Raw genomic sequence first — 19,059 nt, 5'->3', positions numbered from 1 at the left:
TGAAGGGTCTCTTTCCGTGCTGTACACCAATATGACTCTAACGCTCTAAGTACACACCTGCTTTTATATTCTTGTCCTTGTGAAAAGTGTGATAACATTGCATTCGTCTTCCTGACTATCCATTCAACCTGCAAGTTGACCTTCAGAAAATCTTTGACTAAGTCTCCCAAATACGTTTAGACTACAGATTTCTGAATTTTCTCCACGTCTCAAAAATAGTTCATTCTCTATTCTTTCTACCAAAGTGTATGAGCTCACAATTTTGCACGTTGTATTTCATCTGCCACATATCTGTCCATTTTCCTAAGCTGTTTTCATCTTTCTGCATCCTCTCCGACGCCTCATTACTGCCTGTCACGACACTTACCTTTGTATCGTCAGCAGACCTAGCCAGAATGCCCTCAGTTCCTTCTTCCAGATTATTAATGTATACAGTGAAAAATTTTCGTCCCAATACTGTCTCTCATGAAACTCACCGGCTTCCATCTTGAGAAAGAGCATATTACGCTCAGTCTCTGCTTTCTGTCAAACAGCCAATCTTAATTCCATAATAGTACATTGCCTCTAAACCAATCATCCTAGTCTTACTTAGCAGCCTCCTGTATGTGACCTAAGCAAAGGACTTCAGGAAGTGCAGATAGGCAGCATATATCGCTCTCCTTGGTCGAACCAGCTCGTAATATGCTCAAAATATTCGAACAGATTTGTCAGGCATGATGTCCCTTTGGTGAGACCACGCTGGCTTTGCTCTATTTTCCATGCACTTCAGAGTATTCAGAAATCTAATGCTTCACAATATACCCCCCAAATCTTAACAACGACTTGGATGAGGCTAACCGGACTTTAAATTTTACCCTCTTTTGCCCTACACCCTTCTACAACAGGATGCTTACATTATAGATTTTCCAGACCTCGGTAACTTCTGTGCATCCCGCCACCGGACTCAAATGATCTCGACAGGTCACGACTAAGCCTCTGCTATCTCTTCAGTTCTCCCCATTAGAATCCTCGGATGCGGCCCATATGGTCCACCTTCAGACCTCTCAGTGCTTCTAGCACCTTCTCCATGTTGATGGCCATTGTACTCATCTTGGCTCCTCGATTTTTGTGCATTTTTCGGTTATTACTTGTGTCTTCCACCGTGAAGACAGAAACGTAGTACTCATTCAGTTCATGAGCCATTTCTTTTTTTTTCATATCTGAGGAGTCATGGCTGATGCTAAACATTGTACAATCATTGATGAAACATCCTCATTTTGACATTATCCAAACATAGGAAATAGTTCACCAGTAGGCTATTCGGACCTTCGAGCATGCATCATCATTCTATTTCATTCTGGCTAATCATGCATTTCCAATCGGCGAAAATGAGGACTACAGATGTTAGAGATCAGAATCAAGATTAGAGTGGTGCTGGAAAAGAACAGCAGGTCAGGCACCATCCGAGGAGCAGGAAAGTCGATGTTTCAGGCAAAAACCCTTCATCAGGGATGAGGCAAAGAGTCTCACGAGTGGAGAAATAAATGCCCATTTATATCTTCACATCAGAAGCTCGCTGCCTCATTCCTGATGAAGGGCATTTGCCCAAAGCATCGACTTTCCTGCTCCTCGGATGCTGCTTGGCCTGCGGTGCTTTTCCAGCACAATTCTTACAATGGATTTCCAATATGCCACTTCTGCTTTCTCTCCTTGATCTCTTTCGCTGCAAGGGATGCTGCTTTCGAGTGAACTGGCCCAAAAGCATTCTGTGGAAATGAATTCCAGGTTCCCAAATTCATGAACAAAGCAATCCATCCTCATTTCTGGCAGACAGGGCAGTGAAGAAATCAGTGAGGTGATCAGTTGAGAACTTCATCAATTAGGACACTGAGTATAGAAGTTGGAAATTTATCTGGCATTTGTACAGAATGTTGGTGAGGCTGACTTGAAGAATTGACTTCAGTTTTGGTCACCTTGCAGTGAAAGAATATTATTCAACTGGACAAAAGAGCCGAAGAAATTTGAGATGAAGTTCCCGAGATTCAACAGTGTGGGTTGTAGGGAGAGTTTGAACAAGCGATGACGGTATTTTTTCTTTACAGCGTAGGTGACTGAGATGAGATCATGACTGTAATATCATGAGTGGCATGAATACGGAGAATGCACTCAGTGTTTTTAGCATTTGGTGAATGGAGGTCTAGTGGACATCTGTTTCAGTTTAGATTCTAAAGAATCAAAGGGAACCTGAAAGGTATGCATCTGGAATGAGTTCTGGAAGTTGTTGAGGTGGGTAAAATAAGAACATTCATAAGGCAATTGGAACAGATCCATGTATAGGAAAGGATGAGTAGCATTATCTGGCAAACTTGGGGAAAAGGGATTAGCGTCGTTGGACAATTTGGACGACTATGCTTCAGTTCTGACTGATTACCTTTTATTTTTAGACTAAGACCACACGTTCTCAAATTTCCAAATATGGGAATATCCTTCCTCCATTTAACCTGCATAATGCTATTAGGATTTTAATTGATTCTGTGACACTCCGCCGATTCCTCTTAATTCCAGTGAATGCTAGTACACAAGATCCAATATTACTTCATATCTCAGTCCTGCCATAATGTGAATCAGTCTGCTGCACCTTCGGTAGAATCCCTCATTAGCAGGAATATCCGTCCTCAGACTTGAAGACAAAATTTGCTGTCATTAGTAGAAGTGGGGCCGCTTGTACGAACTGAACAAATCCTGAAAACTGTACTCAAATCGTATTGCTGAGAAGGACGACATGCTTTGAGCTTTTCTCAACGCCTGCTCCGCCTACTTGTCAAGTTTCAATAACTTATCCAAAATGACATCCAGCCTAAGGGAAAATGGTCCATTTATTGTGCAATTAATTATCCATTTAATGTGAAATTTAAAGAGAGTGAGTCAATTTTAAATCAATGCTGTACTGAGCTTTTTAAATGATGCTTTGCTGAAGGTCTGCAGTTTCCTTATCTCTGAATTCTGTATGCATTCAACTCGACATTGCGATAGTTGAACTCAGGGAAAGCTGGATAACTGTTATGTCTAGGACCAGGGGATGAGAGGATAACAACTTGAGTTTCCAGAGTCTCTGCGCTTAAGAGTGTGATAAGGAATGCCATAAGACAGGCTACTCCATAAATGTTTAGGTACTCATTGCATTGTGGCTTCTGACTTCGTGTAATGAGTCAATCCTGCAAGAGTTTTAATAAAGACCCTTGCTTTGCTCTTACTAATTATTGAGTCAAGTCGATTTAATTTCTACGACAGTAAACTTGGGGGATTGATCCGGGACCTCGCAACTGGGTGAGATTCTGAAGATTCCCACGAGGCGCAAGAGGAAGCGCCTCGGAGGTCGTTTACTTCATCTCGAATGCTAAATGCGTCATTTTGCATAAGGGACCGGGAATCTGTGGATCATCCTAGCGCCGGGGTTTCGAATCAAATCAGGTCAGGGTAAGAGTCGTGGGTTAAGAAATCCTGCATAGAGACTCATTCTAAGAGAATAAATACAACAGGGAAAGCTTTCAGTGAACTCTTGCGTGGTATTATAGTTAAACCCCAAGGGAAGAGTGATGTGACTAGAAAGGTTGATGAGGGTCAGCTGTGGATGCGGTGTATATGGACTTCAGCAAGGCATTTGATAAGGTTCCCCATGTTTGACTCATTCAGAAGGTCAGGAGGAATGGTATTCAGGGGAACATAGCTGTCTGGATACAGAATTGGCTGGCCAACAGAAGACAGCGAGTGGTAGTAGAAGGAAAATATTCTGCCTGGAAGTCTGTGGTGAGTGGTATTCCACAGGGCTCTGTCCTTGGGCCCCTATTATTTGTAATTTTTATTAATGACTTGGATGAGGGGATTGAAGGATAGGTCAGCAAGTTTGCAGATGACACAAAGGTTGGAGGTGTAGTTGACAGTATGGAGGGCTATTGTAGGCTGCAGCGGGACATTTACAGGGTGCAGAGATGGACTGAGAGGTGGCAGATGGAGTTCAACCTGGATAAATCCAAAGTGATGCATTTTAGAACGTCGAATTTGAAAGCTGAGTACAGGATTCAGGATAGGATTCTTGGCAGTGTGGAGGAACAGAGGGATCTTGGGGTGCAAGTATATAGATCCCTTGAAATGGCCACCCAAGTGGTCAGGGTTGTTAAAGCATATGGTATTTTGGCTTTCATTAACAGGGGATTGAGTTTAAGTGTCTTGAGATATTGTTGCAGCTCTATAAAACTATGGTTAGACCGCACTTGGAATACTGCATCCAGTTCTGGTCGCCCTATTATAAGAAAGATATGGATGCTTTGGAGAGGGTTCAGAGGAGGTTTACCAGGATGTTGTCTGGACTGGAGGGCTTATCTTATGAGGAGAGGTTGACTGAGCTCGGACTTTTTTCATTGGAGAAAAGGAGGAGAAGAGGGGACCGAACTGAGGTATACAAGATAATGAGAGGCGTAGATAGAGTCGCTAGCCAGAGACTATTCCCCAAGGCAGAAATGGATAACACGAGGGATCATAGTTTTAAGCTGGTTGGAGCAAAGTAGAGAGGGGTTGTCACAAGTGGGTCTTTACACAGAGAGTTGTGAGCGCATGGAATGCGTTGCCAGCAGCAGTTGTGGAGGCAGGGTCATTGGGGACATTTAAGAAACTACTGGACATGCATATGGTCACAGAAATTTGAGGGTGCACACATGAGAATCAGTGGTCGGCACAACATCATGGGCTGAAGGGCCTGTTCTGTGCTGTACTGTTCTATGTTCTGTGTTCTATGTTCTATGGAAGGGTCTTGCCGTCTCAAGAGTGTTGAGGAGACAGCAAGGTTAAGGGTGGTTTTAGACTTGGAACCACCACTGGCTTAGTTGGACTCGCCTAAGACATATCTGGTACGTGGTTTCTTGGTTTAAGAAAACCAAGGCATTAAGGCGGTCGCGCCCAATGCGAGAGGGAATCTCAGGAGGTAAAAGCAAGTCAAAGGGAAAAGATAGCGAGAGAGAGAGAGAGATAGAGAAAGAGAGAGAGAGAGAGACAGAGAGAGAGAGAACTGAACACTTTCCAGTTACACTAAAAATAGACTCCGGCAAGAGCAAACAAAGGGAGAGTCCATGCAGGAGTTCGAATGGCCAACCAAAAGTACAATACATGTTAAATAATTACGGCTCGGAGTCTGTGAAGCAGTTAGAATTGTGGATTAAGGAATACAGTTTTCTGGAGGGAGGAAGCTTTAGTAAAATACATCCGGAAATATTGAGGTCGAAGTTGGAAGAGAGAGAGAAGTCTATAAATGGACTTTTGTAGGGCGTTTGAGAAGGTTCCCCATGTTAGGCTGATGAAAAGGTGAAGTCGCACGAGGCCCCAGTTGTTCGATCTGGTTGGATAGAGAATTAGTTGGGCAACAGGAGACAGAGAGTATCAGTGGAAGGGAGTTTCTCAAAATTGAGACCTGTGACCAATGGTGTCCCACAGGGACCCGTACTGGGACCATTGTTGTTTGTGGTAAACAAAAATGATTTGGAAGAAGGTGTATGTTGCCTTTTTAGTAATTATCCAGATGACACTAAGATTTATAGACTTGCAGATAGGGAAGGGGAATTTCAGAGAATACAGGAGAATATAGGCAGATTGGGGAAGTGGGCATATACATTGCAGGTGGAGTTCAATCAGAACAAATGCGAGGTGATGCATTTTTGAAGATCCAATTTAAGAGCGAAAGATACAGTAACTAGAAAAGTCCTGCAGACAATTGATGTACAGAGCGATCTAGGTGTTCAGGGCCTTTTTCCCGTAGGTGGCAACCCAGGTCAGCAGAGTGGTCAAGAAGTCCAAGAGTTATCAGGTCATGTTTCAGTTGTAACAGCCTTAATTTCGGTCACTTTCGCAATGCTGTGTTCAGCTCTGGTCGTTGCATTACCAAAAAGATGCTGATGCTTTTGAGAGGGTGCAGAGGAAGCTAACCAGGATATTGCCTGAAAAGGAGGGTGCTAGCTATGAGAAGGGGTTGATTAGCTTCGGATTATTTTCATTGGAAAGAAGGTGGTTGAGGGGGGATCTGATTGAGGTCTACAAAATCATCAGAAGTATAGACAATATGGATTGCAAGACACTTCTTTTTTGTTTGTCAGAGTGGTCGTCTCAGTTATTCGGGGTCACGAGTTGAAATTGAGAGAAGAAAAGATTAGGGAAGATAAAAGTTGAAAGTTCATTACACAGAGAGTAGTCGGTGTCGGAATTCTTTGTTGGTAGAGGTGGAAGGCGCGGGAATAATCGCATCATTTAAGATGCATGTAGATAGATGCATGAAGAGGCTGGGAACAGAGCGATAAAGATCCTTAGAAAATAGATGGTAGATGTAGGTAGAGGATATGGATCAGCGCAGGCTTGGAGGGCCGAAGGGCCTGTTCCTGGTCTGAACACCTGCTCCTTTTAATACCAAATATCGATGTGAAAAGCGTCAATGATGACTTCATTGGGAAGTTTTCAAATGACACAGAGATATAAGGGAATGTAAACGGTGAATATGACTGCCAGAGGATACAAGAGTACATACATAAATGGAGAGATGTACAGAAAAAAATGTCAATTGTCATTTCATTCAGGTAAGTGCTAATTGATGCATTTTTGAAAATCTAATTAAGCAGGGAAATGCAGAGTAAATGGCAGGACGTTTGGTCGATACCACATGCTGAATGGTTGAGGCTGACCAGATTAAAGTGCCGTGAAGGTGGCACAAAACGTCGATAAGGTGATGAAGAAGTCGTATGGCATGCTGCTAGTTATTGGGCGTGACAAAACAGCATAAACGTTGTTAGTAATGTTGCAGCTTTTGGCATAATGTGTACAGTTCTGGTCGCCAAGCTACTGGAAGGATTACGAGGTGTAGTAAAGTTAAATAAATGCCTGACCCTTGGTTTGGTGGCTATTCGTTGAGAACAGATTTGACAAGCTGAATTTGTTTACACGTGAAAGTCGACGAATAAGCTGTGCCCTGATGGAAGTTCACAGAATCATGGAAGGCATGTGTACTGGAGCCCTTTTCTTCCCCCGGGATAGAAATGTCATATGCTAGGGAATATAGGGTTAAGGAGAAAGAAGGTAAGATTAAAGGAATGGGAGAGGCTTTATGTTTACTCAGAGGATGGTAAGTGCCTAGAGTGTGCCTGGAGAATGGCACAACAGCAATATTTAAGACCTAAATAAAACACCAGCTTATAGTCGAACAGGTTTAATTGGAAGCACACTAGCTTTCGGAGCGACGCTCCTGCATCAGGTGATAGTGGAGGTCTCAATCCTAACACAGAATTTATAGCAAAAATGTACAGTGTGATGTAACTGAAATTATTCATTGAAAAATTGATTATCTGTTAAGCCCTTCATCTGTTAGAATACAGTGAAAGTTTCACTTCTTTCATGTGTAAATCACAAAACCTTTTTTTTAAAAAAACATTGCATTCTCGGGTTAGCTGTTAACAATGGTGATAGCTATACAATATGTTGAAGGTGCTGGCCCCCTGTGTTCTCTGTCTATTCCATGATATTTAGATTGATTCTAGCCTAATAAGTGAGATAACTGAGTTTTACATGCATTCATGCAGATTTTGAGCTCAGAGTTCTACATGAATGCATGCAGGTTTTGAGCAAAGTGCAATGTAACCCTGCAAGTACAAATTCACACCACAAAATATATGTGTGCCTGTGTGTCTTTGTGTGCGTGTGTGTGTCTGTCTGTCTGGGTTGGGGGTTGTAAGTGTGAGAAAGTGTATGTGTATGTGTATAGTGAGTGCAGAGTGTCTCAAGTCTGAGAGGGGGTGTATTTGTGAGTGTCAGAGTGTGTGGGTCTGTAAGGGTGTGTGTGGGTGTTTGGTGTGCGTCTTGTGTGTATGTGTGTCCGTGTGTATGTGTGTATAGGAGTGCCTTTGTGTGTGAGAGTGTGCGTGTGTAGGAGTATCTCTCTCTGTGTGTAAAGTGCAATGGTGGTCACCTGTAATGTGACATGAACACAAGGTCCCTGTTGAGGCCCACCCTATGGGTACCAAACGTAGCTATCAACCTCTGCTCAGCATTTTTTCTGCTAGGAGTAAGTGAGGATTGCAGATGCTGGGGATCAGAGCTTAGAAATGTGTTGCTGGAAAAGCGCAGCAGGTCAGGCAGCATCAAAGGAGAAGGAGAATCGACGTTTCTGGCATAAGCCTTTCTTCAAGGGGCCTTCATTCCTGAAGAATGGCTTATGCCAGAAACGTCGATTCTCCTTCTCCTTTGATGCTGCCTGACCTGCTGCTCTTTTCCAGCAACTCATTTTTAAGCACTTTTCTCTGCTGCCTTTCCCAAAGTCCTCCTTGGCGGATGGTCACCCGAAGGTCTGGAGCTGAATGTCGTGGCCCACTGAAGTGTCCCCCAACTGGGAATGAACCCTCTGTCTGTTGATTGTTGTGCGCAATGCACAACAATCAACAGACAGGAGGGTTCCCTCCCATTTGGGGAACACTTCAGTGGTCCAGGACATTCAGCCTCGGACCTTCGGGTGACCATTCTCCAAAGTGGACTTCGGGAGAGGCAGCAGAGAATACTGGCCGAGCAGAAGCTTATAGCTAATTTCGGTACCCATAGGGAGGGCCTCAACAGGGACGTTGGGTTCATGTCACATTACAGGTGACCACCATTGCACTATACACACACACAGATACTCTTACACACACACACTCTCACACACACATTGGCACTCCTATACACACATACACACGGACGCACATCCACACAGATGCATACTCAGACACCCACACACGCCCTTACAGACACACACTCCCATACTGACACATTCACCCCCTCACAGACTTAAGTCACTCTGCACTCACTACACACACACACATACACTTTCTCACACTCACAACTCCCAGGCACAGATTCTGCTGGAAAACTGAGATATATTGTATTTGGATATGAAATAAAGAGCTGAGCTGGGTTGACATGTTTCCACAACAATTCGAATTTAAATGATCAGTTTAAAGTAAGGCCCAACGCAATCGAATTAAAATTTGTGTTTTGACAACATCAATCAATGATACAATCCGATATTTTGCTAATAAAAATCAAACATTTTGAACAGTTACCAGGGAAACAAAGGAAACTTACTTCCATACAACTGCACACAGTTCACACGAAACATCTGTACAGCAGAAGACCGAAGTTGACCCAGGAAGATACAGAGGAGGATCGGCATAGGTGGTTGGTTTTGAATCTTGATTTTTTTTCTAAATTTTATCGAGGCTTTTGCAGATCAGTAGCAGAGTAAATCAGTATCGGTATCAGAGTAAATGAATAGTTAAGACAAATAAAACTTACAATGTAGAGAGTGGTTGTTTAATGTTCTCTTTTGAAGTTAAACAGTAAATCATTTTTTAAATTAAATACTGGAATTCTCTGTCACTGTTACTTGAACATATTACGAGGCTAGAAGAGATTTTGTGTGTGCCTGATTAAAGTAAGCATACCAGTTTCCCTCCTGTCATAACAGTAACCAAGATATGGGTGTAACATGAAGAGAATTGAAAACAGCAGAACTACTGGACACAGCATCAATTGTTCTCAATAAGGCATCAATGTAACACTTGGTCGAACAACTCGAATAGTTCATTGCCTGGAGACAGAAATAAATACGAATTTGGCCAATGAATTTACGTTATACCCCGAAACAAATGCACCATTTCCAATCAAATTTGAATAGAGTATATTGACAATCTTAAAATCCACTGACACAACCCGATGCTCTGGGGAATAAGACCGGTGAAAAATTGAACAGCTGAGAAGAGAACTGCCAAGTACTCGCATGTAACAGATTGCTTGAAAAAAGAAATCTCTCTTAAAAGTACCTTTTTGATCAGTAAAATGTGACGCAGAAATTCTAAACAAGGAGAAAAGAAGACACGGGAACATCTGAAGACAAGAACCTTCAGCTGCCTGATTTTGAGACAAGAAGTGTTGTTTTGTAAATCTTACTTTTGGGTTTTGTAGGATTAGTATTGTAAAAGGGAAGGGACAGGATACATTCGAGTAAGAACTTGTACATTTGTTGTTAGCTAATTATTCTCCAATATATTATAAGAAATAAAGTTGTTATTTTTTACTTTAAATCGTTCTTGGCCACTCGAATCTTTACAGATTACTGCACGGGGTAAATCTTTTCTATGTTGGTGCTGTCAAATTGAGGAGGGGAGTTTACCCCGTGTCGTAACATGAGACAAATGTCAACAGATTGCCATCATGAGGTCTCGGGGAGTAGTGCTATTGACTCAATCTGTGAACCAGGAGCCCAGGATTCATGTCTCACCTGCTCCAGAGATGTGTAATAGCGTCTCTCTACAGGTCATTAGCAAATACCTAGAGCAGGAGCGGAGCTTTTTTGCATCAATCTTGTTGCGTGAGATTTGTATACAATTGTTCATAACAGCATAAGATCTGAGTTATTGCCTCCGGATATGTTCTGAACGCAGATGCTTGTTGTGTGAGATAGATTTTATTTTCAGTGAACTGTCTAATTCGGTACCATTTTTGGACACATAAGATTTCAGCGAGCGTCCAGAAGATAGCAGGAGGCAGTGACACACTTGTCCACAAAACCTCAAACAATAAAATTGTAACAACAAAGCTCACTGGAGTCACCCAATTCCCATGACAATTTGAAATATTATGCTGATCAGTCATCACCTTTCCTTTAACTCACTTCCCACTTGGCGACACCTTAACACTTAGAGACATCCCAAAAATGTTCTTAGATTGAGAGCAGTTGAATGAGTCCTGTTTACTCCGTGACTGTAATTAAGTAGACACCTGCTTCAATTGTATACTCCCTTAGGGTGGCATCACCACGGAAACTAACTGTGTCATTTGAGATTTTTCCTCTATTATAAGTAGTCGACGACATTCAGGAGATTTTCAGTAAGAGAATCTCCTCTGACTCAATTAGAGATCAATACCTGTGGATGTGATGGATATGATAGATCAGAATTTTAAAAATATCAGTGGAAATTCTACTGTTGGTAGAACTTTCTCCTCCGAGTTCGTCTATCTTTCGACAAGTTATGATAGGATACCGCTAGCCTCCAGGATCAACTTGAGTCTTCAGATAATTCAACATATCTACTACCCTTTCCTAGCCATCATTGGTATACCAGGTGAGTATCCCCATCTGGTTAGTAATGATAATGGTTGTCAGTTAGTTCGTGTGGGTTGGTGTGTAAGGTGGAAAGATTTAAATAACACGAGTTTAGTTCTCAGCATTGTCCTTCTCAACCTTATCTGTGGCATAGTTGCCTTCAGGTTAATTCACCGCTGGTCGTCTCTATCTCTCGCTCTCTCAAATGAGAACGTGGTTCTGTGCAACGATGAAAGATGTAATTTTGCATTCACGTCACATCCAATGACGTCAAATCATTGCATTCTATTACAAGTTCAATGCGGAAAGAATTATTTCAGCCTTTAGCAATTCTAAGTCAATCGCTGAGTTTGACTGAAGCAATTTGAGTTATAAGCAGGGGTTGGAAAGCAAGAGTGTTTGTTTCTTTGGAGCGTCGGAGGCTGAGCGGTGACCACATAGAGATTTATAAATTCAGGAGGGCCATGTATACGGTCAACAGCCAAGGTCTTTTCCCCCCATGGTATGGGAGTCGCAAACAAGTAGGCATAGTTTTAACGTAAAAGAGGAAAGATTATATAGGGAAGAAAGGGACAACCTTTTCCTTCAGCGTGAGGCACGTGTAGGGAATAGGCTTCCAAAACAGGTCACAGAGTAATTTCGGTGGACAGCACAGAAACAGATCCAACTCCTTCAAATCCGAACTTAATAGATACATTTGCCAGCACTTGGCCAATATCGCTCTACCTGTCCTATTCATATACCCATCGAGATACCTTTAAATGTTATAATTGCAACAACATCCAGCCCTTCTTCTAGCTAGTACAATGAAACATCTAAAGGGCAGCTGGATGGATATTTTAATAGGGATAGTTTGAAGATGCATTGGCCAAATGCAGACAAATCTGAATCGATTAATTTAGAATATGTGTTCGTTTAAAGCAAGTTGGACAAAATGATCTGGTCCTGCTGTCCATCTCTTTGACACTATAATACTGAGAGTGAAACAATGGTTGTGGCATTGAAGTACTCAACAAGGAAGGCATTGTGCATATTAAAAGAAGGAATGTTCCTGAAGACTATTGGGTAGAATAGGAATGAAGGTTGCCACTACGGTATTGGGGTGTATTCCAAAGAACATCCAAAAAAAAACAGTTCATCTGCAGAGAAACAATAGTGTGAACACCAAATTAATGTCATTACAGGCGCGTTTATTTGCTCAAATATCGCTTGTTTATAACTTTGAAATAAAGGGGGAAAACTACTTGAACTATAGTCGGAGAGTGTGTGTAGTATCAATGCCTATGAAGCAAAAACAACCTGACAAAACCTCAGCAAAAACAAACGTACCTGATGTCGGTGCATAGGAGAAGCATCAACTGAAGGTAACGACATATATCCTGTTCATTATTGTTCCACTTGTTAAGTTTGCGAAACAGCAGAAGCTGTTGATGCCGGTACATGGCTGGAAATACCGTTTTGTAAAGGCAGTTGGAGATGCACGTGCACAACTTTTCTCCTGAACTGTGGCTCGGATTTTGAGCATCTGTACTCAAACAAAAATTGAAGTGTTGCAGGAGAGAATGCAGAGCAATTTTGTTGAATGGACATTTTAAATTCTGCAAGATGTTAAGCAACGGTAAGTACTGGCGTAGGTTATGTAGGTATCAATCATTATTATCTTTGTACGCAAGGTGGGGTTTGTTGAATTACACGTGAAAGCAGTTTACGTGCATGGAAAGTGGAGAGGATATATTCAAATGTAGCCAAGGCAACTTAGGACTATGCAATTTCATGCAGAGAGCTGTGAGATGTTAAAGTTTGACACACTGATGCAGAATACTGGGAAGTCGGAGCAGGAAGATCTTATGAGGAGGCAGGGGTGGCTGTGGCTGACGAGGGAAATTAAGAAACATATGAAGTCAAAAGAGAAAAAGCATAACATAGCAAAGATGATTGGGAAAACGGAGGACTGGGAAGCTTTTAAAGAACAGCAGAGGATTACTAAGAAGGAAATATGCAGAGAAAAAATGAGTTACGAAGATAAACTGGCCAAAAATATAAAGAAGGATAGTAAAAGCGATTTTAGGTATGTGAAAGGGAAACAATGGTTAAGACAAAAATTGGGCTCTAGAAGACAAAAACAGGGGAACATATTATATGGAACAAAGAAATGGCAGAAGAGTTGAATCGATACTTCAAATCTGTGTTCACTGGGGAAGACATAAGCAATGTCCCAGCGGTAACGGTGGCTGAAGGACCTGTACTGAAGGGAATTTATATTTGCCAGGAATCGGTGTTGGAGAGATTGTTAAGTCTGAAGGCTGATGATTCCCCCGGCCTGATGGTCTACATTACAGAGTACTGAAGGATGTCGCTCTAGAAAGTGTGCATGTGTTGGTGATTATTTTCCAGAGTTCGATAGATTCAGGATCAGTTCCTGTGGATTGGAGGGTGGCTAATGTTGTACCACTTTTTAAGAAAGGAGCAAGAGAGAAATCAGGAAATTATAGGCCAGTTAGTCTGACCTCAGTGGTGGGAAAGATGCTGGAGTCAATTATAAAAGATGAAGTTACGACACATCTGGATAGCAGTAACAGGATAGGCCAGAGTCTGCGTGGATTTATGAAGGGGAAATCATGCTTGACTAACCTTCTTGAATTTTTTGAGGATGTAACTCTGAAGATGGACAAAGGAGATCCAGTGGATGTAGTGTACCTGGACTTCCTGAAAGCCTTTGATAAAGTCCCAAGTAAGAGGTTAGTGAGCGAAAGTAGGGCGCATGGTATTCGGGGCAAAGTACTGACTTGGATTGAAAATTGGTTGGCTGACAGGAAACAAAGAGTAGTGATAAATGGCTCCCTTTCAGAATGGCAGGCAGTGACTAATGGAGTACCGCAGGGATCAGTGCTGGGACCGCAGCTTTTAACAACATATATTAATGATATAGAAGATGGTATTAATAGTAAAATTAGCAAATTTGCTGATGATACAAAGCTGGGTGGCAGGGTGAAATGTGAGGAGGATGTTCGGAGATTACAGCATAACCTGGACAGGGGAGCTGAGTGGACAGATGCATGGCAGATGCAGTTTAATATGGTTAAATGTATGGTTATTCAATTTGGTGGCAAGAACAGAAAGGCAGATTACACCTAAATGGAGTCAAGTTAGGTAAAGGGGCAGTACAAAGAGATTTGGGTGTTCTTGTACACCAGTCAATGAAGGCAAGCATGCAGGCACAGCAGGTAGTGAAGAAAGCTAATAGCATGCTGGCCTTAATCACAATAGGGATTGAGTATCGACGCAAAGAGGTTTTTCTGCAGCTGCACAGGGCCCTGGTGAGACGGCACCTGGAATTTTGTGTGCAGTTCTGGTCTCCAAATTTGAGGAAAGGCATTCTGGCTATTGAGGGAGTGCAGCGTACGTTCACGAGGTCAATTCCATGAATGGCGGGACTATCTTATGTTTAAAGATTTGGAGGGACTGGCACTGTATACTCTTGAGTTTAGAAGACAGAGAGCGGATCTGATTGAGACGTATAAGATTATTGAAGGAAATATGTTTCCACTAATGGGTGAGTCTCGAACCAGTGGACACCGATTAAAAATAAGAGGTAGGCCATTCAGGACAAAGATGAAGAGAAACTTCTTCAGGCAGAGAGTGGTGGGTGTGTGGAATGCTCTGCCCCAGAAGGCAGTGGAGGCCCAGTCTCTGGATTCGTTTAAGGTAGAGTTGGATGGAGCTCTCAAGGATAGTGGAATCAATGGTTATGGAGATAAGGCAGGAATAGGATATTGATTGAGGATGATCAGCCATGATCATAATGAATGGTGGTGCAGGCTCGAAGGGCAAAATGGCCTACTCCTCCTATTGTCTATTGTCTATTGACATTTTATAAATAGATCAACGAGAAAAATGTTAACCATTGAAATCATGGAGTCCATTAGGTAGCAAGGGCAGGATATAGGAAGGTGTTGAATGGTGATTTCTCTTCGATACTTACTCTGGGAAAGGAGAAGTATTGTACAGAATTCCGGAAAGAGGGCTATGGGGCATTTTCACCGAGTCACATAGGAAATGGGGATATATTGAAAACTTTATCGGACTTGAAAACAGAAAGATCACCTGGCTGAGATGAATTGCTGTGCAGGCGAGGGATAAAATTGCAGGGGTTGTGACATAAAGTTTTTAAAAATTATCTCTACCAAAAGGGAATTTCCAGAGATCTGAAAGACGGCTAATGTAGATCCCTGTTTTTCTGAGATGTGGTAGATAATGGATCAGAAAATTGCAGACCAAAGAATCGCACAACATTCTTATGGAAAGGAATGGAGAAAATTCTGCAGGTATGAAATTACATCCACTTGGAAAGGTATGGGTAAGGTAAGACATTCAGCATAGCTTTGTGAGAGGGAGGTCACGCCTAATAGATTTTTGACAACGATCACGTGTGTGGATGAAAGATGTTCAGGTGATATAGTTAATATGGATTTCAGCCAAGCTTTTGACGAGATCTCGCATGGAAGAATTTTATGTAAGGCAAGTCAGTCAGTAACTTAGCAGGACAAAATGATCTTGGCGTAATTAATCACAGATATCTGAAGCCATCAGAGTATATGATTCTACAGTTCAGGATGGCATATCGTCCATCAGTCATTGCGTCGAGTGAAAGAGAAGGAAGGTAATGTCTGAGTCGTGCAGAGCGTTGTTCAGACCATGACTGGAATACTGTGCGCTGTCTGTTTATCTCACTGCAGAAAGGATGGGATTGCAGTGGACAGGGTGCAGTGGAAGTTCACCACAAGATGTTGTCTGTGATGGAGAAATTGAGCTGAAGGCGAGACTAGATAGCCTTGGATTGCTTTCTGTAGAACAGAGGAAGCTGAAGGGAGAACATTTTTGAGTTATGTCAGATTATGTCAGAGGGCATGCATAGTGTTTAGAGAAAGAAGCTCTTCCTCTTGCTTGAGAAGTCAATCATGAAATGGCATACTCATCAGTTAACAGCAGGGAAATCAGAGGTGAGTCGAGAAAAAATCTAATCGTTTTCTCTCAGCAGATAGTTGGATTCTGGAATGCATTGCCTGGTAAGATATTAGATAATAGAAACCTTCCAACACTTTTTTTAGGAAAGCTAGTTTTGAAAAGATTTGTAGCTCTAGCTGGGGATCTGAATGTCAGTTTGCTCACTGAGCTGTAAGGTTTGTTTTCAGATGTTTTGTCACCATACTCAGCAACAGTATCTGTGATTCTTCGGTGAAGCACAGGCAGTATGACACGCCTTTTATTTCTATGTAAAGTTTCGTTGCATTGGCGACGTTATTTCCTGTGGGTGATGTTATTTCCTGTTCTATTTCTCATGGGGTGGTAAATGGGATTCAAGTCAGTGTGTTTGTTGATAGAGTTCCAGTTGAAACGCCATGCTTCTAGGACTTCTCGTGGGTGTTTCTGTTTGGCTTGTCCGATGATGGATGTGTTGTCCCAGTCGATCTGGTGTCCTTCCTCATCTGTTTGTAAAGATATTAGTGAGAATTTGTCATGTCGTTTGTAGCTTGTTGATGTTCATATACCCTGGTAGTTAGTTTTCCATCTGTTTGTCCAATGCAGTGTTCGTTACAGTTCTTGGAGGATATTTTGCAAAGTACATTATTTTTGATTGTTGCCTATATAGGTTCTTTCAAGTTCATTAGCTGCTGTTTTAGTATGTTGGTGGGTTGTGAGCTACCATGATTCCAAGAGGTCTGAGTAGGCTGGCAGTCATGTCTAAACAAACAGCTCTGCCAATCATCCAACCCAAACTGTCGGTCCGCTATGTTTATGACACCTTTCTCATCTCGAAACGAAGCAAATTAGAGGAAATCTTCAAGACGATCAACAATACCCTGAATGGCATACATTTCACGGAAGAGGAAGAAAACAACAACAAACTGCCATTCCTAGATGTCACAGAAGAGCGAAGAGACAATGGGGAACTTCAAACCAGCGACTACAGTAAAACAAAACATGCACACCAAATACTGAGAAGGAATCATCTCAATATCTCAACGCTGCATTATTACATCATTTCACCATGCCACCACACACTAGCGCACAGACAAACTACAAATTGGAGAGGAAAATCACCTATACAGGGTTTTCAATAAGAACGGATACTCAATGAACACAGCTTGCCGATTTCTCAGCAACGAACTCAAACAAACAGACAATAGGCGTCCTGAAGACCTAGCCACTCTCCCCTACTCAGACCTCTTAGCATGATGGTGGACCACAGCCTACCAACGCACTAAAGCAGCAGCTAATGGACTTGACAGAGCCTGTACAGACAGCAAACAAAACTAATGTCATTTACAAAACAATTTGCAAGAACTGTAACAAACACTACCTTGGAGAAACAGACAGAGAAGGAGGCACCAGGACAGATGAATATCAACTCGCCACAGAAAGACATGACTAACTCTCACTACTATCTTTACGTACAGCTAATGAAGGACACCCACTTCGACTGGGACAACACATTTATCATAGGTCTAGTCAAACGCAGACATGCACGAGAATTCCTAGGAACCTGACGCTCCAACCAAAACTCAATCAACAAATACAATGACTTAAATCCCATTTACCACCCCTGAGGAAAAACACAGGCAATGACGGCACTGCAGGAAATGACGTCACTACTCCAAGGAAATCTAAGCATATAAATAAACAACGGGCCATACCACAAGTGCTTCACTGGAGGCTGATTGATGATGTTGCCTATATGATGAAGAAACAATTGAAAAAACCCTTCCAACTTGACAAGTCAACTTACATCCAAAAATTAGGATTTCAAATATCGCAATGTTCAATGATTTTGGACAAGTCCGGGAAGTTAGGCTTCGTGCAAGTTCAGTGTTTATTATGTTAATGCTGACTCGATGGAAAGGTTCTTTTCTCCTGTGTATCATTCCATGAATAGCCCTTTCAACCTGTTGAACTTGCTTCGCCATTGAAAATGGTCATGTATGACCTTCCAACTCTGCGCCCTATTTCAGCTTTCTCCAAATTGCAATTTTTCCCCTTGACCCAAAGACTCGAGAAAAGCTTGGTGTTGCTGGCATTAAATTTCGATCAAAAACCAGGAGAAATGAGCTGCTGGTTCGACCAGACCATTTCATCCCTCAAGATTTCCCGGCCATTTAATATGATCATGGCAGATTTCATTTCGGCAGTACATCCACTTTACTGCCTGCTTTCCATAACTAATCATTCCGTAACCATTTTTTTTTAAAAACCTCGTTTCTCAGTGTCCCGACATCCATCCCACTTGGGATAGTGAATTCCACTGATTCACAACTGTTTGAAAAAATAATTTTCATCATTTCTGCTTTAAATCTGCTATGCCTTACTCTAAAATGGTGGCCTCTCCTTCTTAACTGTCCCACATGAAAAGAAAACCCTCTCTGTCTACTCTCTCAATACCCTTTTCGATCTTACAGAACTTACGTTACCTCCTCTCATTCCTAACTCTAGATAGAGCAAAGCCTTAACTGTTAATTTCTCCTCATCAGCTAAACCAATCATCTTCGGTATCGTGCAATTCAAAGTTCTTAGAACTGCCTCTAGTAAAACATGTGAAGAAAATGTGATGTGTGGAGAGACCTTAATGGCCTACTCCAGTTATAATGTCCAATATTCACTTCTCTCAAAACTCCAGAATGTTGTTTCGTCCAGGTTCACTGAATCACTGCCAGGACATCCCTGAAGACGGAATGTTATGGTAGCATTTTATGTTTAGCTGAACTAACAGTATAACAAAGTAATTTTAAACTGTCTGTGCGACTACTAACCCACCAACAGTCAAGAACCGCATCCCTGTCCCATGAAATCACAGTTGCGAACATGTCTTCCCCAGATGACCTTAGTTAACACTCATTTCTACCACTGCTATGCATAATGAA

This window comes from Hemiscyllium ocellatum, chromosome 41 (genome assembly GCF_020745735.1).
Source record: "Hemiscyllium ocellatum isolate sHemOce1 chromosome 41, sHemOce1.pat.X.cur, whole genome shotgun sequence".
In the NCBI taxonomy this organism is placed as follows: domain Eukaryota; kingdom Metazoa; phylum Chordata; class Chondrichthyes; order Orectolobiformes; family Hemiscylliidae; genus Hemiscyllium; species Hemiscyllium ocellatum.
Note: the sequence above shows the minus strand (reverse complement) of the source record.